We start from the raw sequence: 26,983 nt of genomic DNA, 5'->3' as shown, positions 1-26,983 counted from the left end.
ATATTTACATACCCTTTAGAATTCCTTTAACTCACAAATAGAAGATTAATCAGTTTTGGTTTGTTTTGTTTTTTTGGTGTGGTTTTTTTTTTTTTTTGTATTATATGTTTTTAGGGACGATCGTATTTTAATAAATTTGATTTATTTATGTATTGATATATTTATTTATATAATTTCATATATGTAGATACTTATATATACTCCCCACATATTCTAAAGTGGAGAGTGTCTTCTCCTCATTTGAACCAAATGTGAATGTTTTCATAACACTGCTAATGGAAATAAGAAGATAGACCAGAATCCAGTTTGGATCTGAGCCTTCCAGAGCTTCTGTATTTGTAACTGATATTTGAGGAGAGAAATGGAAAGAAGTGGAGGTTTGTTTTGGATACTTACCAGAAAGACAAATAGGAAATCCTGCTCTTAAGTCAGACTTTCCTTTTCTCATTTCCCCTCTTCTTAAAATATGAGTAAATATCATTTCAGAACTCCAGTAACATGATTAACCACTAGAATAAATATTTATTTCCCTATCTTAATATCTTTTAAAAATTATTATTTTAAATAAAATTTAAAGGAGAAAATACAATGCAAATTCTTTTTGAAGAATCACTAGAACTTATTGCCACATTTTTTTATTTCTTTGCCATTGTGTTTATATAAAAAAAAAACCAAACAGAACTTATACAGATGAACAAACATCTAAAAAAATTCAGAATTAATTCTCAACATAAATTATGGGTTCATAAAACCAAACATTTGTTCATTCTGAGATGGTAGATTTTGATCAGAAAGTAGTAATAAAAGAAAGGAAAGACAATTTATTATTTTTTTTTGTATTTTTGCAAATGTGTTGTGGTAAAATGCTAAACCAGGTGTTAAAAAAAAACAAACTCCATGTTTCTGTTATTTCTTAGCCCCTTCTATTTCATCCTTTGCTTTTCTACCTCACCGTACTTGAACAATGACTGAGTTAAAATGTTAATTGAAATGGACATAACAATGAAAAAAAAATCCATGCTGTTCATTGACCCAGACATGTCAAAGTTATAACGAACAACAAAAGAATGCCAGAATAAAGAAAATTCATTAGGAAAAAAAGAAAATAGATGAGGAGGGAAATATTTTTTTTGTGTGAATTGATACTAGTATTTCAATAGACTGCTCTGGCATAAGGTCGCAATGATTTACAGAGAAAAACAAATAGTATCACACACAAATTTTTATTTTTAGGAATACAGAAATTAACATCTCTTTGTGGCACAGATCCTGATGTTAGTAAAGTCAACAGTAAAAGAACCACAAATCCCAGGAGCAATATTTGTAATTCCAAGGGTCATAAAATACAGACTTCATAAATAGTGACTATGACACAAAGAAGTGCAAAGCATCAAATATTTACTAAAATAATGACAACAGAGAATGAAGAATGGATTTCAGATACAGATAATCTTGTTTCAAACCCAGGGCTTATCTATACAGAGACATTTCTTCAAGAGTATTTAGTTTCTTTTTTTCTTTTTTCTTTTTTTTTTTTTTTTTTTTTTTTGGGGGGGGGGGGAGAGGCATAATGAACCACAATGGTTACATCCACATGGCTGACTTCACCTTACTTCCTTAAAATCATGTCCAAATGACAAGAAATCAACATAAACAGATGGTCTATTCCTGTTACTGTATAGCATTACAGTATAGAGGTACAACTCACAAAAGCTAGGGTAGCTTGTGCTCTGAGTATTTTCACACCCTCAGGCAACATGGTGAGACATCTAAAAAAAAATAAAACCCCAATCATACCTTAGGATTTATTAGGGCATTTCCAGTTCCCTGATGTTTACATGATGTGCAAGTAAAACCTACTGAGCTAGGTTTTCCAAAACAGCTAAAGCAATAAGCACATTGTTGATCACTAGTGCTGGCCACAGATTTAACAAATAGAGAAAAAAGCAGGTAACAAAACACTGCTGCCCCTGCTAAGGCATTGCCCTGCAAAAGTAACATCTCCAAGTCTTGATTAAAGAACTGTAGAATCACTAGATTACACTGAGATGTTACCTTCAGAGGGAGGTAAAAGCAGAAGTTAAATTAGAGTTGGATCACTCTGCGTTTGCCTCTGCTTTCATTCAGCTTGCTTTGGAGTTCTATCTTTTACTTCTCCAGACTGGTACCCAGTTAGAGTACATTGGGGTTCTCCTTTTACAAAATGTTGGGATACTGTTGGGATACTGCTTCTTATGCATTTTTGTCAATAAAACGATCCTGAGCATTGTATTGTAGTGGTAACCCCACAAATGTGAAAATGAGAGATGCCGCTAGCCACGTCAGTGTGATACTGAGAATTTTTTTTATTTTAAAAGCTTTAAAGTAAGAAGGAAAAAGAAACATTTTTCTTGTTTGAAGGTAGATGTTGTCGATTAACTATTTAGTGCAAGAAATTATGATAAAGCTCTCCATAGATTAATTTGAAATGGAATGACAGTTAAACATTACAGTAACTTTCTTTACATTTTTTTTAAGGGGAAAAAAATAGTTTTTGAATCACTAAATACTCATTCTCTACCTTCAGCTTTCCTTCAGCTCCTCCAATCTCCATCCTAGGTCCTATAGAAACCAGAACCTATTATACCTACTGAATTCAAATGTTAGTTTTCAACACCATGACTGTGATGACAAAGTTCAGAAGTTGTGCAGGTGAAGCATCCAACCTGGCTCTGTCACGGGCTAATTACAATGCTTTGTAGATGTTAATCTGGCCTTGTTGTGACCTAAAGATGTATAGAGATCAAGACCATGGGTCTTTAAGTATTCTGTAATACATAAAGTCATGGAGGCTTTCTTCTCCAAGTTTCTCTACTTTGCTGCCACAAAAATCACTAGCAATTATAGCTATGACTAAAACCACAATAAAGTGATTATATATCTCAAGCTATTACAAACTATTATCACCAGTCAATAGTAGAAGTGATCAATTATAGCAAGAATCAATAATAACAGCACCCAAAAATAGCAGCAAAAGAGTATATATAATATCACAGGTCACAAATTTATCTCCAGTGAACCAAAATTATCAATAATATAACAGCAGATATACTTCTGATAGATAACTTTTATATTGTTTTATATATGTGTGTGTGTATCTATGGCAACAAGTTCATTAAACGGATTCCAGAAGGGGGGCAAACCTTACCAGAAGGGAAAGATTGTGCAGACCTTTTTGGGAAAGGGAAAAGTGCATGCAGCATGGGAACTTCTCAGCAGCAAAGCTCCATTTTGGATAAAAATTAAGTAATTTTATATCACAGAGACATAAGAGGGAGTATGACATCACAGCTTCAAGCATCCAATGGGTGTTTTTAATTTCTGTTTTTGACCTGGAACATCCATTAGACGATGAAGCTTCCTATCCTCTCAGGTCAATTTTTATTTTTCCAGATTGTTTTCCTGTTCCTGCAGTTAAAACAGTCAATGGCTGTTACCAATCCTTAGTTTCTCAGTATGTTTTCCCCTTTTTCCAGACTATTTTTCACCCTTTCTGACAGTAAATTGCAGTTACAGTTCCTTATCTTTGGGCTTATCAATGATATCTCTAGTTGTCTCAGTTTTTTAGGTACCCAGCTGTACTTCAAACATGCCAGCTGCACTTCTCAAGGATGCGTCTGATTAGCAGGCCTAGTCCCAAGGCTCACAGTTCTCAGGCTGACAGGCATTTTCTGTCAGTATTTCAGCAGACATTTTCTTCTGTTAGGTAGTTTTCCCTTTATAACCAGCTCACCTCTATGGCTGTTCACGTCAGGCCTATATACATGTTTATGTAGTCACACCAAGGTACCTACAATGACACTTAAATTAGTCAGTCAAAATAGTCCAGCTGTGTAGCCATTCCAAGCATGCTCCAGGGATTCAGATGAGTGTCAAAGACATTAATCTTTGGATTAATCTTTGACACTTTTTCAAATTGTAGTCAGTCTTCCTAAAGCACATTAAAAAGGAGATATGAGGAGTTTCAGCATGAACTACATATGCCTTGTGAGCAAATGCTAGATCTTATAGGCAAAGCATATGTTAGACAGGAAAATGAGAAACAATACTGAAACAGCATCTGTTTAATTGAAAATAATATTTTATTAACCAACACATTCCAAAACCTAATTAAAGCATCAGTGTTCTACAGACTACTGTAAATTAATCTGAACTGACAAGAGGGGAAAAGAAAGTTTCCCGTATTACTATAGGACCCTGTAATTCAGTACCTTACAGCCTTAAATGCTGGAAAAATACTACAAAGAAGTGGAATTGCATTCCAGAACAGGTGTAGGAACTTGTTATTGTCAGTAAAAGAATACACTTTTAACAAAATATCTTCTTGAAAAAATATGCTGAACATGTTCACATTATCCACCTACAATATTAACCTTACCATGGAGCATTACATAAATAAATGAATGCAAAGCCTTTCTGTGGACCTGAAGATACAGCTTAGAAAAATGCTCATGTGTACAGACATGCATGGGCTCTCACACAGGTCTTAGAAACAGATCCTGGATGTGAAAATACATGACAAGTGGGAAGATAGGATTCTTGAAAAGTTCAAGGTGTCTACGATATCCACTTTAATGGATCACTATTAGAAACACTAAAACATACAATCTTGTCAAATCACAGCAAGGTTGCAAAATAATTTTCTAAAAGCTAGTATTATTTTCAGTTACTACTTCCAGAATGCTTTGATATAAAACAGCAAAAAAAAAATAGTTTTTAGAAACAGTGGATAGTGGGAGAGGTTAGCTGACTGAAGAAATGTGCAGATGACAGGGGAGAAAAAGGATGAACATTGGCATGAAAAAACATAAGTAGTCTTGTAGAGCTAGGAAAAAGTTTCAGTAAAAAGCATCTGCTTGTTGCTTGATAAAATCTTGGTTGCTTTTTGAGACCTTGTAAAGTTTGCTCATCTGCAGGACCAGTAGGGATATAGTGGGTATTTTACTGAACAGTATTTTTGATTCTTTTTATGTCCAGGTTGGTGTCATGTCTTGGCAGTACTGATTATCATTTCAAAAGTGTCTTCTCTCTGGGTCTAGTATAACACCTTTGACACTCTCAGTGTGGGAGAAATGGTGTATGAAATATGACTGGGGACTGAAAATCATGAATATAGTGCTTTATTCCTAGGTTTGCCCCTTATTCTCTCTCAACCTGCACAGTGCCATTTCCTCTCTTTTGTTTCTTCTTGTTCTTTCACACTACGGAAATCACACACACGATTACAGCAGTCTTTCAAAGCTTAGCTAAATGCATCTAATTCATCAGATAATATTTGCACTTTAGAGTGTCTGTTAAGAGTGATTTAAAAAAAGCAGATTATTCAGTATTGACTACAAATTTAAAGTGATATTGCTTCTGAACAAGACAGAAGCTCTAGGAATAATAATGTAATGACCAAACACTTCATCCTGCCAAGAAAGCCGGGCTATTTGATGTTTGAGTGGAATGTCCAGGAGCTCAGATAAAAAACACTGATAGTTTTAAAGATGTAAGTGGATGCAGAGGTATAGAATTATTTAAAATCAGAAGTGTGTTCAGAGCAGCTGTAGCTGAAATTAGCACTGTCTTGTTGACCCACCAGACAAAATTTAGCTTTTATTTATACTGCTTTGAAATCATAAATATTTAATAAGATGTAAGGCCTTATGAAATCAATCATAAAATTCCTATTAGCCTGAACAAACTTCAACTAGTAGGCATATAGCTTATGACTTTAGGTTAAAAAAATTAGAAAATTATCAGTAATATTACTGCAATACTAAGCTGAGCCAAACTCCAGCATTTAAATACACAACTTAAGTTTAAGAGCTCCTTAATAATTGTCTTATATTTTAACACAAGAAACACATACTTTTTTTTGCTAGTCTTCTGATTTTAGGTCTATATAGTTTACTCATATTTCAGTAATTTCCCTTTTTGCCCACAACTATGAAAGCTAGAAATCATGTGTGAATTTTACGCTGTCTTTCAGCAATCATTAATGTTCAGCATTTTTTCATCGTTAGAAAAAATGCCATAATTCTGTTGCAACTGCCAAGCAGATCTTTTCAAATCAAAGAACCCATGTGCAGGAATGTGAAGTCGTCTAAGGAACACCCATATCCATTTACCTTACAATTCAGTGGCTCAGAAAATAGAGATACAGTTGGTCTTTTCCCATCACATGAATATTGCCTACCATGTGTCCCAGCAATAGCCTGGCATATCCAAACCCCCATAATTTTTCTTAGAAGTCAAAAGAGAGCTATAGAATGAATGAGTCACACTTAATTTCAATTGGCCCTTAATTTAAAATTCATTTTGGCCTCAGGCTTCGGTAGGTTCCACTGGATCCATGAAAACAGGGAAATGTTCTTCCTACTCATTCTGCAATGGCAATAGTAGAATAAGAACAATACTGTGTTTTCGTACCATCCCAAACTGATAACCTGCTTTGTTGAGTAGAGAAAATACAGAACAGTCCTAGCGATTCTATATCAAATTACATTGAGATTGGATTAAAATACTCCAAAAGTTCTTGAGGCAGATATTGTAGCTGATATTTCACTACCTGTGAGGTAAGAGTCCTGACTAAAAGTAATTGTATTTCTGTTTTATCCTTTATAGTAGAAAAAAATACAACAAAAGGAAAGTACTGCCATTTTATTTGACTATTGTACAATTTTCATTCAAGTATTTTGTCTGGGTTTTATGCCTCCACTCCAAAACTCTAAGAAGGATTCAGAAAAAAAAAAACAACAACACTAGAAAAGTATTGAAAAGGAAAACAGACTGCTAATGACAGATACAAGAAGTTACCTTCACTTTTGAAAGAAAAGTCTTAACACAGTTTGTAAGTAGGTAGAATTTGACTACAGTTTAGTTTCCGTTAGCAGTGAAAGCAAGAAGTCTACAAAATCTGTAGTTACAAGAAAGGCCAGTTTATTCAGTAATATAACTTACCAGGGTTTATGGTAGACTGCTAGTAGTTGAAATATTAAAGCAACTTACACCCCACCCCCTGATCTGTTTTATACAAAAAATCACAGAATCATAAAATAATGTAGGTTGATAGAAATGGTTGCAGGTCATGTGTTACAATGTTCTGATACTCTGATCAAAGCAGGGGTGGCTTTGAAGTTATACCAGGTTGATTAAGGTAAAATTTAAAGTTATTTCCACAGAAAGAACTTACAGTCTCCCTCAGCAATATCTGACCACGCTTTTTGTGATATTTTCCCCTTCCTACATAATTAGAATTTCTTTTATTGCAAATTGAGTTTGTTGCTTCTAGTCCATGCTTTGTGCACCTCTAGGGACAGTACTACCCATCAGATACTTGAAGACAGCAGTAAGATCTTCCCTTAAAACAAAAGAAACTTTACTCCTCTGCTCCATCCCCCAGCCAGCCTAATGGCTTCCTGCTAAACCCATTCTAATTTGTCAATCTTTGTGTTGTAACGGTGGGCCAAAAGTGGATGCAGTGCTGCACATGCAACATCATGAAGGATAATATTAGGGAAGAATCATTTCTCTGGACCTGCTGGTAAACGTCTTCCTAAGGTAGCCTGGGAGGCAGTTGCTGTTCTTTATATGACAGTGTACTGCTAGCTCATGTTCAACTTGTTGTCCACCAGAACCCCTAAGTCTTCTGCAAAGCTGTTTTGCAATAAATCAACCACTAGTCTGTCCTGATGCCTCGGGTTATATCTCCCCATGTGTAGGAATTCCTTGAATTCCATGAAATACCTGTCAGACCATTCCTCTACCCTGTTAAGGTCCTTTGAACAGCAGTCCTTCCCTCCAGCATTTTTTCTACCCTCTCTCCAAACCCTAACACAAAAGCAACCCAGTAAACAGGCCTACAAAGAGGAATAAGCACTTAGCCTGGGGCACAAGACATCACTGAAAAACACCTTGAGGAGGTGTAGGTGTCAGAACCAAGAAACTTTGATGAGCACAGAACAAGGAAATCATGGTAACAAACTGGCCTTCCAGGAAAACAGGAATCAGTAACAACTGTTCTGAGAACTGGTGTCCTGCACCCACTTATATGTCTACACCAAAAAAATCGTAAAAAGTAACTCACTATACAGAGAGGTGAACATAAGTATATACTTACTTTACTAGTCATAATAACTTGTGTGTGTGTATATATATATGTACACACACACACACCCCCCTTACTGGTGGTCATCTCATAGTAACCTGTTTTATATGCATATAAAGAGACACACTTGCTTTACTAACAGTAACATGTAATGAAGAAGTTCACAAAAAGGCAGCTTCCAAGTCCTTGTGTATTATAGAATACTTGAAACCCCACAATCGTGATCTTTCCATACTCATGGGCTGAATAATGCTCATAGGTCATGACTGTGAGAGATACAACCTTCCCACGCAGTAGACTTTGTTACCCAGGTCATGAATAAAAATGTTAAACAGCATTGGCCCCAGATCAGCCTCTGAGAATGATCAATAACTGGCCATCAGTAGGATTCTATACCACTAATCACAATGCTATGAGCCCAGCAGTTCAGCCAATTCCACTCTAAGTTAATAGTCCATCTGCCCAAGCCATATCTCTTCAGTGTGCCTCCAGGGATAATGCATGGATGGGTGTTCATCCCAAAAGCCTGGCTAAAGTCCTTCTTTCCTTTGGAGAGGAAGGCTTTTCTTCCCCACTGAACCACTCGTTCAGATAATTGGGTTGGTCTGGCACAATCTGCCTTTGGTAAATCCACATTGGCTTGTCCTTGAAGTATCTGCTCATAGTTTCTAGAATAATTTGTTAATTTAAGTTAAACTGTCCATCTTGTCCTTTTCTAAATCCTCCTTCCCCTTCTTGAAAATGATCATGATGTCTCTCTGTCTCATTATCAAACATCTTCCCAGATCACCAGTAACTCCAATGATTTACATGAATATAGTTCATCCACAGTTCTTGGGTGTGAAACTGATATGAATTAAGGGAAATCTCTTAGCCTAATTAATACATTAGGTCAGAGTATCTGATCAAAAGTGCCCTGTTGATCGTACTGTATGTAAAGCTATATTTCTCTTACACATGAAGATTTGAGGAATTACAATAGTAACCTGAGGGTGATCAAGTCCAATACTCTGTTCCATTTACTTCTGTTATTAAAAATAGAAAGCACCTGTGGTAGATATCTGTTAATTCTTAATTTCTGATTGGCAGAGCAAAGCAACATTTACACAAAGGGAGGGTGCACTCTTAGCTTTACTGAAGTGATATTGAAGCAATGGAAGATACACGATACTTCAAACTACCCAGAAAAAACCCAGGAATTTATATAACTCATATTTATATAGCAGGCATAAAACTGTCTCTAAGCCTTAAATGAAATCAATAATAGGACAGTATTTCATTAGGAGTTCTAGTTTTATATTAACTGCAGTGCTGTCTTATTTATCAAAATAGCATAGATTACTCCCAGAAGCTGAAGACAGGGCAGTAGGAGTAGGAGTAATAGGTTATGTTGTCATGGGGAAAAAGAACACCAAATAGTGTGATACTACTAAACTCAGTTTATGAAGTGGACCAAGCAAGAGAGCAGTTGTGTCAAGGAAAGTTTTACAAACACATACATATGCGCATGCACAGTTATAGTTAGCTAAGACCAGTTCCAGTCACCACACCAGTGAGATGAAACAGCCCAAGCTGAGGAGACACAACGCTCACTCCCACCAATGTCCAGGTAAAGCTCTGGTCAGGCCTCTGTTCTGACACCTCAAGTCCCCTGTTTCTATACATGTTGGACAATGGCTTGATAGTGTTCCCCAGGTCTATGATTGGGTGGGTTTTATAGCCAGGTATCAGCACAGACTGCCAACCAAATAGGTTATATCCTGCTATAAGTTTCGCAATTGCAGATCTTACTCTTCTGTCACCTGTTGATCTATCACCCATGCCAAGGCTCAACATTTAGATTTTGTCTGTATTGTTATGTGTTTGCCACAGTCCACTGCACCTGTTTGGGTTGTAGTTGGCTCTTGGCCAAGATAGCTGTGGTAGACCCATATCAGATGCCCTGAGAATGTCTCCCGGCTTTCAAGATCTGATTATTAACATACTCATCTTTTCTTGAATGGACAAACTCCTGAATATTTATTGCTAGGAGGCTATTATTTTTCTGTGGGGGGAAATTAGTTATGCGACTGCACTATGGAAATGGGAAATGTTACCAGATCCATCCTTTTGCTATATCCTTACCTTGGTATCAAACTATCAAATTAGCTAGCAACAGTATCTGCCTTTAGTGGTCAATCTGCTAAAGGGAACTTTCAGGTTGCTGGTGAGCAAAGGTGTCTTGAGAATAGCATATCAGTGATTCGGGTAGAAAAAACCACCTTAATTCTCCACATAACCTTCTATAAGTACATAAGATTTTTTTTTCTATTTAGTTCTGTTATAAAACCATTTTCATTTTATTACAATGACCTTCCAATTTTCATGGTATATTTTATTCAATATAAAATCTCTAAGTCTAAATTCTTGGAGGTAAAGTGGAGCATATAGGCAGAAAATTTCCTTCCTGCAATAAATTGTTGCAGTATAGTAAGTTTAGAGAATTTGAGTATACTGAAAATGGGAATTTTTAAACTGCAGCTTTTAATACCAAAGTAGATCAGCATTATTAATAATACATGTGGTAAGATTTCAGGTGATCAAAGTCACTGCTAATCACTTAGAAATACTGTAAGGGATACATGAAGTATAAAAGTAATGTGTCATTTCTAAATCTCTTTCATCTCCATGAAACATTTCTTCTTTCATTTAAAGGATGCTTTAGCCACAAAATACTTGCAAGCTGCAAATTTTACTCACGGCTGTAAGGGTCCTGTATTATGACCAAAGGATGTTTCTGGAAGATCACAATAGGGTGAACACTGGACTCTGGAAAACATGCTTCTGTCATAAATAGCTTGGAATACTGGTTACGTTTTCATGACATTCCTAGCCATTTAAGAACATACAAATGATTGCCCTGCATCTAGGCTGACGGACAACCTATTTTGAAGAGCAATTGGCAGCACAAACCAAGTGAAGGCAATTAAAATGGGGCACATGTTTTCCCAAAATATAATCTCATTAATTGTCCCAACTTCCTGTACTCATAAAGACTTTTTTGAGCTGTTTATTGTAAATTTGTGTTCAATAACCCTTTATGATTTTTTCAATTATTTAGAGCAATCACACTGAGCCCATCAAGGCTTGTGTTTCTGTTGTTTTTACTGTTCACTGAAAGATACTCACTTGAAGATAGGCACCTTTGTACATTGGAAAGAATTTGGGGATCTGCAGTGCCTTTGGAAGCATACATTTTTCTTTCTCTTACTGCAGCTACATAGAGTATTTGACATGCAGTCGGATATCACCCTGCTCTGTGTACACAGTTTAAAAAATTGAAGGGAGGAAAAAAAAAGGAAATGGGGGAAGGGGAGGAGAGAAAGAGAATAGAATTGGAAAAAAATAGGAAAGATTATGGGAAAAGGAGATGAGATGAAGTAAGAATTCATAGAAGAGAAGAAAATGGATATTAATACCAAGAAAGGTTTATTAACTGTTGCAACGGAGGGAAGACACAGTCACTCAATATGAGTGATCAGCAGACTTCGTTTATTGTCTCTTACAGTCACCTTTTATGCCTTGTTATAATTAGCTCATACATATTACAAAAGTTAAGCTCATTATTGGTTAGTTGCCTAAATACCAAGCCCACCCCTAGTTTCTCTTCTGTAGTTATCTGTTCCCACCTGTAACATTCTTTTCCCACTGCGATCTTCCTGTTATTGTGTAACAAGAACAGCCAAGGATAGTGTATTTTTGCTTTACTTCAGATAAGCTGAGAGCGATGTGCATTTTTGTCCAGCCAGCTGAACTATGTCTATGTGACCCTTTTCAGCTAGCCAGTTATCCACAATTAACATTTAATCACATAGAAATAGTATCATGTTAAGCAAGAAGGAGAATTCTGACAATTGATACATATTGTTTTACCTGCAGTTCCAGTCTTCTTATGAAGTTAAGCTAACAAAAAAACCTGTAATACACATAAAGAAAGAAATAATGTAAGATTACAACAAATATAGAAAGGGGGGTTATTTTTTTTAAATTACATGAACATTGCAGCACTCTCCAAACTATCAAGCTACAACAACATCTTTTACCACCACATACCAACATACTCTTCATGCCAATCCCTCTGCTGCCTTCTCCTACTCCCTCTCTCCTCTGTACATCTTCCTCCTCTCTTTTCCTTGGCTGCTCTCTCTTCATTGGCTGCCCAACCTCTTAATTTAACCAGCCACACCTGCACCTTATCTACATCAGCCAACTCCCTGCCCCTGAAGCCAGCCCACAGCTGTATATTATCAATGCTAATTAAGCCAGCTTCATTCCTCTACACATTAATACATGTATAAACTATGGACACCATTCATGATATTGCATTGTATTACCAAAGATACAGATTAACCTGTATTGTACTGCATTATAATGCAATATACATGTGTAAAGACATAATTTTTTGTAAAACTTACTGAGATGTTACCTGTGTATGAATGCAGCAAACAGAGACAGCTCACAGGTGTAGCATTTTGCACAACAGTTTGGAGGGAGGGGCACACAGAAGGGGACCAACAATTCTGGTGAAGGCAGTGCACGTGTTCAACAATGGTGGTGATGCACTGCAAGGACTGGTCCCCAGCATGTACTGAAGTAACTCACCCTGTAAGATCAGAGGTCTCAGCCTGGGCCCAAGGGAGATAGTTGTCCAGATCCTGGGCTGCTGGGGCACCTGGAAGGACCTACTGAGGCTGGGACAGCAGGAGGTGCGTTACTTGTCTGCAAGACACAGGTGGGGATGTAGGGTCTGTGTTACCAAGCAAAAAAGTTGCAGTAGAAAGTCAGTGGTTTGTGCAGCAGCAGAGATCACCAGAAGGAGATAACCAGATCTTCCCTAAGATCCTGTAGCTTCGAGAGCCCAAACCACCTGCTGTACCAAAGGAAATGCAGGCAAAATCTGTGCCTGTCAGGGTGGGAAGTGGAGACTCATACAAAGGCTAGAAGTCTGTGGCTTCTGGCACTAGAAAGGAAGCTCTTGGTCCACCTGCAGGTTTGCAGCTACTGAAAAGATTTAGTGCCCTGACAGCAGGCAAGAGTTTGGGAGCTGTGTCCAATGAAACATCTGAGCTGACAGTCTAAGAGTTGCAGCAGCAACCGGGAGGAATTGGCAAGCAATAGCAGTGAGTGACCCCCTGCTGTAGGGAAAGACCCCCATCTGCCAACCTGACCTGCTGCCTAGGGAGGTTTGCTTCATGCTGGGAGCTCATATCCAGTATGTTATGGAAACTGCTGAGGTTTCTTTCCTCCTCAGACTATGAAACCATGTGCACACCAGTGATACTGCCAGGAGAGACCTGAAAAGTATCACACATGACTAAATGTGCCTGGGGGCAATGGACAAAAGCCTGCTGGACCAGATGTTTTTCTCCTCAGTCCTGCTGGTGAGATGAAAGACCTTAAGGAGAAGGATCCTGTGCATCAACAGCTGTGCAGCTGGTGTCAACATTAGGGCTGCAGTTTCTGTGATCAGGGGATCCTCTTTGAGGATAAAGGACTACTTGGAAGAGATGGGATCCACCTGACTAAAGGGGACAAAATCATCTTTGTCTGCAAGCTGGCCAATCTGATGAGGAGAACTATAAACTGAGAATGACAGAGGAGGAAGAAGTTGACAAACAATGACGTGAGGAAGTGGTGGACCACGTTGGAAAGCAAAGGAGACATCTTAATCAGAAAGACAGGGGTCATCCCAAGTATATGCATCACTGTTGGGAGATTAACCTCAAGACCTGCTACAGAGGTAAAATTTTGAGGTTTCATTTGCCAAAGCAATACTTTCACAGAACCAGACACCAAAGATTCAGTTAAAACTGCATGTAAATATTTGTACTGAACGCCTCCAGAAGAAACTTCTCTCTGCTGAGATCCTGGACAAGGTGCATAACAACCAGTCACTAATAGTGTACACTGGGGACAATTTTGTTTATTCATGACCTGGATGATGGGGCAGATTGCAGTATCAGCAAGTTTACAAATGATACAAAACTGGGAGAAGTGATTGATACACCAGATAGATGAGAGGGACCTTAACAGGGACCTTAACAGGTTGTAGAAATGGGAAGAGAAAAAACTCATGAATTTCAACAAAGGGAAATGCAAAGTCATATCCCTAGGAAGGAGTAACCCCAGGCAGCAGGGACAGGCTGTGGAAGCCAGCTGGGAAACAGTTTTGCAGAAAAAAAACCCCCTGTGGGTTCTGGTGAACAACAGGCTGATCATAAGGCAGCAATGATGTGCCCTTATGGCAAAGGTGGCCATCAGCTTCCTGGGCTGTGACAGAAAGAGCATCAGGAGCAAGTCAAAGAAGGTGACACTTCCACTTTATTAAGTGCTGGTGAGGCCACATCTGAAGTTCTGGGTTGACGTCTGGGTTCTCCAGTACAAGGAAGACATAGAGCTACTGAAGTAAATCCAGTGAAGGGCCGCTAAGATGATTAAGAGAATGGAGCATCTTACATTCAAGGTGTCTGAAAGAGCAGGTACTGTTTAGCTTGGAGAAGAGAAGAATCAGCAGGGATCCAATCTGTTTACCTAGCAGAAGGGAGGAAAGAAGATGCAGCCAGACTCTCCTCGGAGGTGCCCAGTGGCAGAGAAAGAGCAATGGGCACAACCTGAATATCAGGAAATTACATTAAATGTAAGAAAAAAAAATGTTTTTTCCTTTTTTTTTTTTTTTTTTCCTCTTTCCTGTAATGGTGATGGAAAACTGAAATAGATGACCTCTCTGAGATGTGGTGGAGTCTCCTCATGTGGAGACACATAAAACCTGACTGGACACAGCCCTGGGCAGCAAGCTCTCGGTAATCCTGCTTTGAGCAGGGGTTTGAACTCAATGACCTCCAGAGGTCTCTTCCAGCTTAAACTTTTCTGTATTCTGTGATTCCTTTTATCAAGGATTCGTTTTTAGAAGCTCTGATTTTTGATAATATGATTGTTTGTCAGAATACATCTCTCCTTCCTTGTAACTTGATTTTGCATCCTTTCCTATTCCAATTTATAAAACCAGTAATTTCATCCTGGAATTTTCTTCTCTCTGGCACATACTGGCTTTTTCTCACCTCCTGAATAATATTTTTTTTCTTATACAAAGATATTCCTACTCTGCTGATTTGTAATGATCCCTTCTCCACCCCACATCCCACCCCCCCCACCCCCCACCCCCAGCTTACAAAAAATAGAATCATCAATGATTTTATGTTTGTGCGGGTTCTGTTTCCATGAAATAGGACAACTAATATAAACATGAATTGATGATTCAAAGTGAGAATCGCCTAATATGTTTCTTACAAGAAAATATTTGCACAGGAGAAAACAGTGAAAAAAGTTATTTTTACTTACAATTAGTATTACAATTGCATAAACTTTAGCACCCCTTTAGATACTTAATTATACATTTGTACAGATTTAGTCCTACATAGCACTTCTGAAATTCTAAACTGAAATTTATCAAGGTTGTAAAATCAATATATAAGACTTGTGATGTGTATGAAGCAATTTCTTTTTTAATAATTCCAGGTATATTTGCATGTATTCCTTACTTTAGGTGCCATTTACTTTTCAATATCCAAAATAGTAACCTGGTACATGAGCAAATATTTACACAAGCCTAAGCTCAAAGCTATTTTATTAGACTAGAAGTTGCTTCTTTGGTAAACGTTTGTGCATGCTTGTGTGTATTCTTTTTAAATGTATACATAAATTATATAACATACATGCAAATATAATGTATGCATGCATTGTGTTTTTATATATGTATATACATTATACACAGATGCACACAGAGTATAAAAGTATGCACACAAATACCAGAACAATTAACAGAAAACAAGGGAAAAGAAAGAATTATATATGGTTTCTCTTTATAAAATATAATTTTGTCTATCATGAGGTTAGAAAGGTCAAAATTCAGTTTTCTCCCAAATTTCTCCCAATTTTATTGCCATTACTGAATTACCATGCCCTTAACGATGAACCATAATAGCTAGCTGTTGAACTAGAAGTTCTCATAGGTCTTGAAAACACCCTTAGTGCCGAGTAAGAAATCTCAAAGATAGGCCCATTTCTGAAATCAGCACAGAATTAAGTTAATACTTTAACTTAAGATTTATATGTCTCTTGTTACTTGAAATTTTAAGAAGTCACCTATAAATACATATTCTAAGGGGGCAAAGAAGAAATTGAGGATGTGAACCAGTGGTACAATATCCTTCCTTCCTTCCTCCCACTTCTTGCTCATTATAGTTGAACTTTAATTTCCAAAAGAAGAAACTTTGATGGATTCAGACAAATTTCTGCACCTGAAGGAATGGAGTTACATAGCAGACAACATCTCATTTCCCATAGATATGCATTTTAAGACAGAATAAAACTTCAGAGATACTTGTTTCTCTTCATACTATCAGGTCTTATATAGAGGCCCTAACTTATTCTAAATATCATCCTTTTGATTATCTCACAGCTAAGTGATGTGACATAAAAAATCCTGACAAAACAATTACAAACTAGTCTTACCATTGGCTATCAAAGTTGTGTTAAAATGTAAAACATTTAAATGAAATTCAGTATGGATTTAAGTAATGCAGAAGAATTAATTTTTATTTCCATTTCTTTTCATTTAAAGTTATGGATCTTACATTTATTATGTAATTCATTTTAGTGTACTGGGAGGGAAATTTAAAGCATTCTTTCTATTATTCTTCTACTGTATTATTTGGATTAACTTTGCTTAAATAGATAATATATTTTAAAACCCCCTTTCCCCTAGCTATCAGAAAGTTTCTTCCCAACAGGCTACAATCAATATACTTAGTTACTTATTTTAATTTTTATAATAATTTTATAATTATAAGTCATTTGTTTGTATCATTTATGTATGGAAGACTTGCAAAGACTTTAATTTTCTTTGTTATAAAGACACTTCTGGCAGATGAGAAGACGTCAACCAGTTTATTTCACATAGAGATGTGATTAGACAGATTAAGGTATTCATGAGTTAAATAGAGCTGGAAATAACTAATAAATTTCTGTCATTGAATGATAATAGATGTCTTGAAAATTACTTATGGAAAATAAGTGGTGAATATAGTAAGAATAACAATTTTAACAAATTTCTAGAAGTTTATTTGTTAAATTTTAGAGATTTGAGCTAGTCACACTAAAAAATAGTTATCAACTGGCTGTAGTTTATCGGTTATATAAAAAGCTTTTTTACACAGCAGCAGTGATCCAAAGAAATCTAATGTTTTTTATCATAAAACAATCAATACTCTACAAACTAATAGTGATATCAACCTATAGATACATTTGTTTGTGATGCACACACAATATGTCCACCTACATCCAAATGCAATGGAAAACATGGAATAAATGTAAACCATTTAAAGTACTTTTGATTAAAATCTGTAGGTCAATGAGACTTTCCTAGGAGATGGCACACCTCAGCTACTGATTTAAGAGGTTTTTATATAAATGCAAGTTTTATATGGATTTATTTATTTGTGTTTTGAAAGGCTTTTTGATATTTTCCTAAGCAAAGAGAAATATTTTAAAGAATAAACTCTTAAAAATATCTGTTATTACTTGCTATATCTTTAAAATGAAATAATTTTCTGTAATAATCCATATCTACAGCCTAAAATACATTTGCAGAATATGATGATCAAGGTTCCAGGCAACTGAATTAAAAAGACCTATTCATGTGTCTGACAGTCCAGTACTTTTCCCTATGAATGGGGAAGTAAGAGCTTATTTTCTGTAGAATTATTTTGGATTCTTCCTTTATGAATGTAAGCAGATAATCCCTGATAGTTTTTAACTACTTTTTCAGTTTTCTGGAAGTATCATTACATACTCTTTCTTCACTTTCCAGTATGTATACATTGCCAATAAATATAGGGAAAGGTTAAATATATAGTTACTGATAGATTTTCCCTCTTTGTCTTTTTTTATAGCTCCCACATTTTTCTAATGTATTAGTATGCCAGAAAAGGCATATTAATACTTTCTATTCCTATGCTGTACATTTTGAATTATTGTTCCCTTATTGCTCTTCTCTAAATGTGTTTAAAAGTTCATAATTTCTGAACACTATAATGGCTTTTTTTTCAACTAACTAAGGATAAATATGACTTCTGGAAAAAAGAAACAATAATTATTTCATAATGGAAGTAAGGCAGATGAGGTTTAAATATCAGAAAAAGAGAAAGAGAATTAAAAAAAACCCCACCAAACTGTTTAGGTAAATTAAGACCTTCAAAAACACTAGCACAGTATAAAACCTGAACAGAATATAACAGAAGAGATCTAGTAATTTATTTTCAGTCTATATTTTAATATTTTGATGAGTTAACTGTGCTGTATAATAATATGAATCACAAAGTAAACAGCCTACAGGACTTTGGCAATCATGATACATCCAAGATGTGAAGACAACAATAAAAATGCCTTTAACCTGATTTTTCATTTTTGGGAAAAGAATCAAGCAAGGGTTTGTGGGTTCTGTCAATATATATTCTGCCATTTTTCCAAAAAGCAGTTTCAATACAAATGCAATAACTAAGATTTTTTTTGCTTATATAATATATAATAGCAAAACAAAACAGGTCAAAAAAGTTTGAACATATTTGGAAGACTGCAAAATAGATGATACAAAGGATTTTAGGAAGATTTCTTTCTTTTTCTTGTTAGCTTATGCTTATTACTCCAAATGATGAAGTGAGATTAAGTCTTTGTTCATGAAAGATTTTCTTTTCTGTGAAAGCTGAGTATGCATTATCCATAAGCTTATGGGAAGGCTAAGTCTAGAATGAAAAAAAAAAAAAATTGTTTGTTTAAAATTAATATTATATCTAGTAATTGGATAATGTTTTGCAGGATTTTTCTGTAGAGTAAGTGCACAAGGTCTCTGTGGACTTTCAGAACAGGTTATGAAGACATAAAGTTTGGAGGGTTATGATTCACAGAGTCTCCTGTTTCTGAATGTTCTAGTGAAATTCAGACAAGAAGTGCAGGACTTGAAAATTGGTTAAGCCACAGCAAGTATCTTTCTCAACGGCTATACAATTGGGTTCTTTCTTAATTATATAAATTTTGTTCTTTGTAGAATTATATATATATATATATAATTAAATTGCTTTATTTTATTATTTCTAATCTATAAATATTTCTATAATATTTTTTTCCTTTCTGAAAGATGCATCAGAGTCTTTTTCTTTGTTGTTAATACTCTGTTGATTTCCTTGAATTGAAAGCAGAAACTGATTTTGTAATTGTAGATTAATTTGTTCCTCTGCTTCATCATTATCTTCAGATTTTGTTTTTACCTTTCTGAAATTCAGGTATGGGGTTTGAATTGTATATGTTTATTTTTTCTTCACCTGTTCTTGCTTTAAGTTAAATTAGAAATAGATTTTATTTGTAAGTCATACTTCAAAGTACAGCAGTTTTAATAATAGGTAAATGAGAATAGGTACTCTAATGTTCAAAGTAATTGATTTTACATATCATGGTGACAGGAACCAGATGAAGAAGCAAGTAAAAACCCTGTTATGTATTTTAATGAATGTTTTATTTGCATAGTAAGGTGTTACTTTTAGCATCTCTCTTTGTTCTCACACTACTGCTTCTTTCTGTTCCTATCCTTCTAATAATGCATGCATGGAGAGGAAATGCATAAAGACATAAAGTTATGCCTTTAAAAAGACATGGTATTCCAAGATAAAGGAAGTAATTCTGTCATTTCTTTTTTATTTGAGTGAGTGAAGATTAGTAGTGTTTCTTTCAGTGCACCAACACTTATTTTTCTCTGTGCTTTTTACAAGTCTTATAGTTAGCACAGCTGGTATTACCAGGAAAATCAAACAATCTGTAAAAATCTTGAATTATTTTTTTTTCTATGTCACTGATATTTTGACAAAGACTGAAATCACGCAGGTTCTACATAAAAAGAAATGTTATTTCTGGATCAGAAATACACACTTTACACTTTTAGGAATTTGTTAAATGTACTACATAAGTATGTCTATGAAGCTGTTTTAAGGAAGCAGCTATATGATTAATCGTCTTCAACACTGAAGCCTAAGTACCTGTTAGCTCTTTTGTCTGTTACCACCTGCAAAGGAGATATATTATGGCTGACATACTTCATACTTATATATTTTTATCTTCAGTTATTCATTTAAAGAAAACAGTTATTCAGATGTTTTATAAAGCTTGTTTCTGGAAATATCTGTGATTTTTAATTGCATTCCTGCAATAAATACGTGTTCTTGATACATTTTACTGTAAAATACTGAAATGCGTGAATGATCAGGAAATGAATTGATTACTAATAATTTGAAAACAGTTTTGATCTGTTCATTATGATGAGACGTTATGTTACTGCTTTGCTAATGTCCTTGTTAAAAAATAGATCTTCAAAACATTTCAGATGTTCCAAAAGTGAAACACCTAAGAATAAGTATATGATTATACCCTAATCATTTAACAAGCTGTACGGTACGACTGTAATTTGCTACTCAGAATCTAACAAATTGCCTCCTCAAATCAAACATCTGCTACTGTAAGTGACAGTGATTACCAAAAAGGGATATTAGGCATCTTAGCCCATAAAAATATCAAAGAATTTTGATATACTGTCATGGAGAAATATGAGGGCCTGTAATTTTATTTTTAACATCTGAAAAAAAATGCATATGTTTCTGAATCTTAATAATACTGCTCTGAGTTTCTTATTCTAAGATTCTGTTCTCAGTTGATTAGTTCATAAGTTTGTTAGAATATAACTATGATCCTATCTGGATGACAGCATTTATATACTTTTTATTTATCATAATTTCCTACCAAACTACTTAACCTTTTCTGATACTAATGTTGAACGGAATAGGTTTTCTTCTTTGTTCCTCTTTATTCTGATATCCCCACATTACAATTAATTTAGTTCCTACATTTTCTGAGGAAAAGGACTTGACATTTAACAAGGGACAATTTTTTTCATTAAAATTAAGTATTTTCCTTCTAAAAAAGTCTGTTTAAATCTAGTGGAATTATGGGGTTTTAGATGCTTTTTATGCCATAAACACAATGTATCCACTGTTCTTATAAAAAATAAGTCAAGGACAAATGGTTGCCAAATCAAATAGTTTAGATTGATTAGCATCAGAGATCCTGGGCCAAGCTGTGCTTTGCTCCAGGTCAGTATTTTTCACCAAGAAAACTGCTCATTCCAGATATGAGTCCAGGAGTGAGGAAATATGTAACTATTGTGCATGGATTTATAACTTGTTAAATATTATTATTATTATAATATTTTTTTTATTGGTGGTACAAGCAGGTAGGCTTCATATTGATTTTACCATGAGGGTTCTGAGGACTAGTCAGAGCTTGCTTTGACCAAGGAGTATTTTACCTTGCTGTAACAGCTATCTACCACTGAAGTAACTGTTTCCTGCCTTGCTTCAGCTTCAGTTCTGTGAATACCACATAAAATAAAGGTCTGACCAAGCCAAACTGTCATAGCATAGCAAGCGACAGCATTGACGTCAGCTGAGATTGGGGGATACCATTTGGAGGCTTTGGAACTTTACCTGGATACCAATGACCAGGAAGCAGACTGAAGAAAGAAAATGTATAAAAATAGTCCAAATCAGACTTGAGGAATGAAGATGAAGGAACCTTCCTCTCCAAATCAAATGACTCCTTGTGTAGAGTTGGGACACTGATAACACATGGGGCCCATAACTTTTCTGCTTGAGGAAGCTGACACCATCAGCCTTATGACACAGAGGACACTGGGATGGTGACAATAAGACTGAAGTAAAGATGTAGAAATTTGTTAACTTTCGTGTGCATGAATTTTAAGCATATTATTAATGTGATTTTCTGTATTAATTAGGATTGAAGTGTTAATGTAGCTGGAGCAATAAATTATATTTTGCTTAGATTGCTACTATTTTATTTAGGGTAGCAATAAGTCCTTGATTTCACAGAAATGGTCTTCTCCATTTTGGCCATAGCAATATTTTGGATATAGTGTGGAAAACAGTCCTGAGACAAAATAAGAGCAAACCAATTTGACTCTACAGGCAAACTATCTATGAAGTTATTTTGTTGTATTAAGTTATAGTTTTCATGAAGGATGGAATTGCTTATGAACTCTGGTTTTGGGTGGCTAATCCCATTGCTGTCCTGAGTGGTACTGTGATTTTTCCTTAAATCCTTGGTTTTGGCTGATATAAGACAGGGAAAGATAAATATCAGAACGGAAGTTAGTAGGACTACCTATCTCTATGGAAATATTTTCATCATATTTAATAAACAAGAAAACACTCTATCTTTCTGATATAATACAAGTCAACTTTGAAAAAAAAAATTACCATATATGTGAGGAGTTGGATAAATCACAAGCACTGCAGCATTTGCAGAAGGTGTCTTTTTCAGTTTAAGGTTCAATTTGCAGTATTCACTTTAAGTTTTATGAACCATCGGCCAATCTGTTCCAGGTTTTCCCTAAGAGAAAATCAGGTAAGTAATGAATAGGTTAATTTGCTCAATTTTTATGAAAATTTTGTTAATACCAGATAAGATTAAAAGAGATCCTAGGTTACCTTAAAATTTATGTCTGGACATTTGGTTAATTATAGCTTGGTCCATATTCTTTCAGAGATGAAAGACAGAAGTACCTAAATTCCTAGGCTAACTCAGAATCTGGCATAGCTTGACAAGATGAAATTGGCTCAAAGCACAGCAGCCATGATGATTTTAAGTCAAATAAGTGGTCAAAGGAGAAGTTTGGTGCCTCCCATCTTTTTCAGAAAACTGTAAGTTAAAGTGCTCATCCATGATGTGTTGAAGATACACTCAGTACCGTCTTCTGTGTAAGAGGAATCAGAAACACAACTATGCTTCAAGAAAAGTGTGAAAACTAGCAAAGTGCAGGTAAACTGGAGAAATATTTGCCTTTGCACAGACATGACACCCTAAGAGATAGAAGACAAACAAGGAAGGCAAAGTGAGATGAAACCAGGTTATTGCATTTGTAATTTGCAGTGTAGGATCAGAAGTGGGCAGTCTTCCATAGTGTTTTCTCCTCAGAGAGCTCTTAATTTTTCAACCTACTATTATTTAATGTAAAATGATTTAGGTGTCCAAGACTTCAGTGCCCCTGGCATACAGCTTCCTCTGGATTAATTCTTTATTCCCCTCCTCTATTTTACTTCAACTATTTCATAACCTAGCTGTTATGTTTCTCTCCAACAACATACGTTCTGGATTTCCTCACAATGAAACAGAGCTAAATTCAAGTTTCCTATTTCCTTGGTGTGTCATCAGCACTATATTATACTGCAAGGAGTGTGTAGCACTATGTTTCTTTGCCTAGGCATGTTCTTAAGACAGTAAATTCTGTTCAGTTAGGCACTTGAATTTAAGAGAAGACATGCTTAGGGTCTTGAGTGAATGAAAACATCTACAATGAGTTTCAGCTCAGCACAATATTGGGTCAAGGGTATAAAGATAGAAGCCTATCTCCATCACAAGCATTTCAGTGTATCCCTGCTTAACTTCAAGCTATCCATCCTGAGTCCAGACTCTCCTCTCTGGATTAGCTCATAAATCAGAAGACTCAAGGGAGGCTCACAACTTTTTGGAGCAGCAATGACATTTGAAAAGGGGAACAAATACACAGGTCACTAAGTGTGTTGAGTAAGTGTTCACTGTCTATAAGAGCTTAAATATACAGCCTCAATTACCACACATAAGTGTCTAATAGTATTTAAAGCCTCTTAGGATATGTAAGACGTATATATGGGATTAAAAGGTAAGACACAGCACCTAAAGAAGACACACACTTTGTATCATCTGCCAGGGGTTAGGGTGGATACTCTATGGCACCTCAAATGGCACTAAACATGTATATGTGGAAACTGAACCTCACCTAGTATGTACATACTGCTATTTAAATACTTAAAATTAATTGTTTGGACACTAGAACCGAATCCTATCCCTTCTGTGTAGAAAGCCACATCAGAGTTAGTTACACTAACACTGCCTTATGCTCCATATTTATTACTGCATAACTTTTGGTATCTCTTGACACTGCATGAGCTTCTTGGTGTACCTTTTAGCAGCATGTATCACTCTATAGTGGCCATACAGAGAACTTTGGGAGCAAATTCAACAACCGAGCATTCTACAGGGACACAGTGAATAAGTATTATGTTCTTTTATTTTGTTATACATGATTTTTTTTGAGTTCCATAAGCATTATACACAGAACTTATATCTACTTCTTCTACATCTGCTAGGATGAAGAATATTTGTATTGACACAGAAATTTTATTACTTCAGATTTCATTTTCAGCTTTGAGTAGCTCAGCGTCGCTTTTCTTGTTTATTTTCAAAATGTGAAGTTATCCTTTCAGACTTCCACTAACTGTGGACAAACATTTTTTTTCCTGAACGGTGTAGGAACTGACTGGGAGAAACTGTTCTGGTTACAGTTATTATGGTTGTATTTGTCCAAGCAACTGAAGGCACAGCTGACTTTAGGACCATTGGTCTTCAGCCCTGCTGACATCGTGACTAAAGCTAAAATCAAAATCAAACTCGCTATTTGTTAAAAATATTGTTATTGGAAATAATCCTTACTGCACAAAACTTTAAAAATTGAAGATGATTGTTTTGTAGAAAGGAAAAAAAATCCCTTGTGGAATAACTGTTTAGTTTCTTGAATGAGAAATTTACACATGCAGTTTCACCTTCTGCACAAGGGAGAAACATCAAACTGATACTTGCTGTGAAGGTGAAAGCAATGGAGAGCTGTCACTTTGTGAATCCCAGGAGAATCTTGGAAATATTATAAATACTTCAATTACTTGTTAATCTCAATATACAGAATAATATCTATGTTATTTTTTTTTAATCTGATGATCTACACAAGTTATCAGTTTCATAAAAGGGATTTCTACTTCAGAAACCTTTTGTAACAGAACATTTCTGATCCTGACTAGTTCTATGCATGCAATTTTGGAGCACATCATTTGCCATTGAGAACTCTAATTTTGACAAAAGTGTTTCCAGTTTTTGTGTAGGATATAATTATGCAACAGTATAGCAAAGCACAATGTAAGAGGTATAGCAGGGGAAGATGATTTAACTTCAGAACGTTCACATGCAGTCTCATACATACTCACATACTTACTGACACCAAGATGTTGGCTCAGGTGGTTTGTCCAGCTTGCAGACCTGAGGACATCCATGCACCCTTGTCCTGGATTTTTTGCATTGGTACAGTGGGTAGCGGACACCAACCTTTTAACCATATACAGATTTTAAATATACCTTCTTGTAGCTTTCAGGAGCTGACAGTAGTCTGTCCACCCTGACTCACTTTTTTGGGCCATCAAGATTTACTTACTCTGTCATTCAGTCTGTGTGTCCTGAGAAGCTGCATATAAATATGTGATGCAATCTGGATGACTTACTAGAGAAGGAATCATGACACATCCCACTTTCATAGTCCTTCTGTTCATTTATTTTAACCTTTTGTTATGTTTCTACATCTACAGTCTACAAATCACTAGTCACTCATAGCAATCTTCATGTTTCTAGTACTATTTTCCACATTTAGAGGTTGCAGTACAGCCCTTGTAGACTTCTGGCTTACAAGGTATGTGAGATAGTGCTCTCGATAAATTTTAATTTCTATATAAATATGAACTTCTCTTTCTGTCCCAGCAGCAAGTAATAACATTCAAAGGAATATATAAACCAAAGACAAATCTACTGCTCTAGAATATGCATTTTTGAAATCTAGAATGTGTTTTAAGAATTCTCAAGACAGAGAACTATTTGTGTTTCTCTAAGATGATGCAGGCAATAGTGAAAATGCTGAAGGATGAACTCTTAGGGAGGAAAATAAGGAAAGTTAAGGTCAGTTTATAAATTTAGGTACAAGTGAATTGTTCATAGTTTTTTGTTGTTTTTTTTTTTTAAGAAGCAGTCCGAAGGGTGTATGTAGATTAGAGAGGAAGAACTCAAGACAAGGTGAAAACAGTAAATGTGGTGCTAGATTTAAACAATTTTGAATGTTAATCCCTGTACTGTGTCTGACTGGAATGGAGTTCATTTTCTTCATAGCAGCCTGTATGTGTCAGTTTTGGATTTGCGGCTACAATAGCATTGATAACACACCAGTGTTTCACCTATTGCTGAGCAGTGCTTGCACAGCATCAAGACTCTCTTTTTCCTCACTCAGTTCCACCCAGAAAGTAGGCTGGGGGTGGGCAAGAGGCTGGGAGAGGACACAGTAGGGACAGATGACCAAAGGGATATTTCACACAATACAACATCATGCTCGTCAATAAAACCTGGAGTAAAGGAAAAAGAAGTGGGGGAGAGGAGTGGAATTCCAAGATAGACATTTTTTGGACAGAGGCTGGGCATTGTTCTGTTTGTGAGAGGGGATGAGTGATTTCTTTTGCTTTGCCAGTTTGTCTTTCATTCATCTATTAAACTGTCTTTTTCTCAATCCATGAGCTTTCTCACTCTTTATGCTTTCTATTTTGTCCCCCCAGATTCTTGGTGTGTGGCAGGGATAGAGGGAGGAAGTGCCTGTATGGATATTTGCCCGCTGGCCAGGGTCAACACACCAACAGCAAGAACATATTTCTTCAGTCCTCTCCCATCTATTTCCTTACTTTCCAACGCAATCCCAAAAGAACTGGAATCATCACACTTGCCATTTTGTCAATTTTATCAGGAAATGCTAAAAAGAAAAAAAACTTTCATTTTTATTAATGTGTTTTTCATTTCTTT

Source organism: Falco naumanni, chromosome 2 (genome assembly GCF_017639655.2).
Source record: "Falco naumanni isolate bFalNau1 chromosome 2, bFalNau1.pat, whole genome shotgun sequence".
NCBI lineage: Eukaryota > Metazoa > Chordata > Aves > Falconiformes > Falconidae > Falco > Falco naumanni.
The sequence above is the reverse complement of the archived record's forward strand: the minus strand, read 5'-3'. Positions refer to the sequence as shown.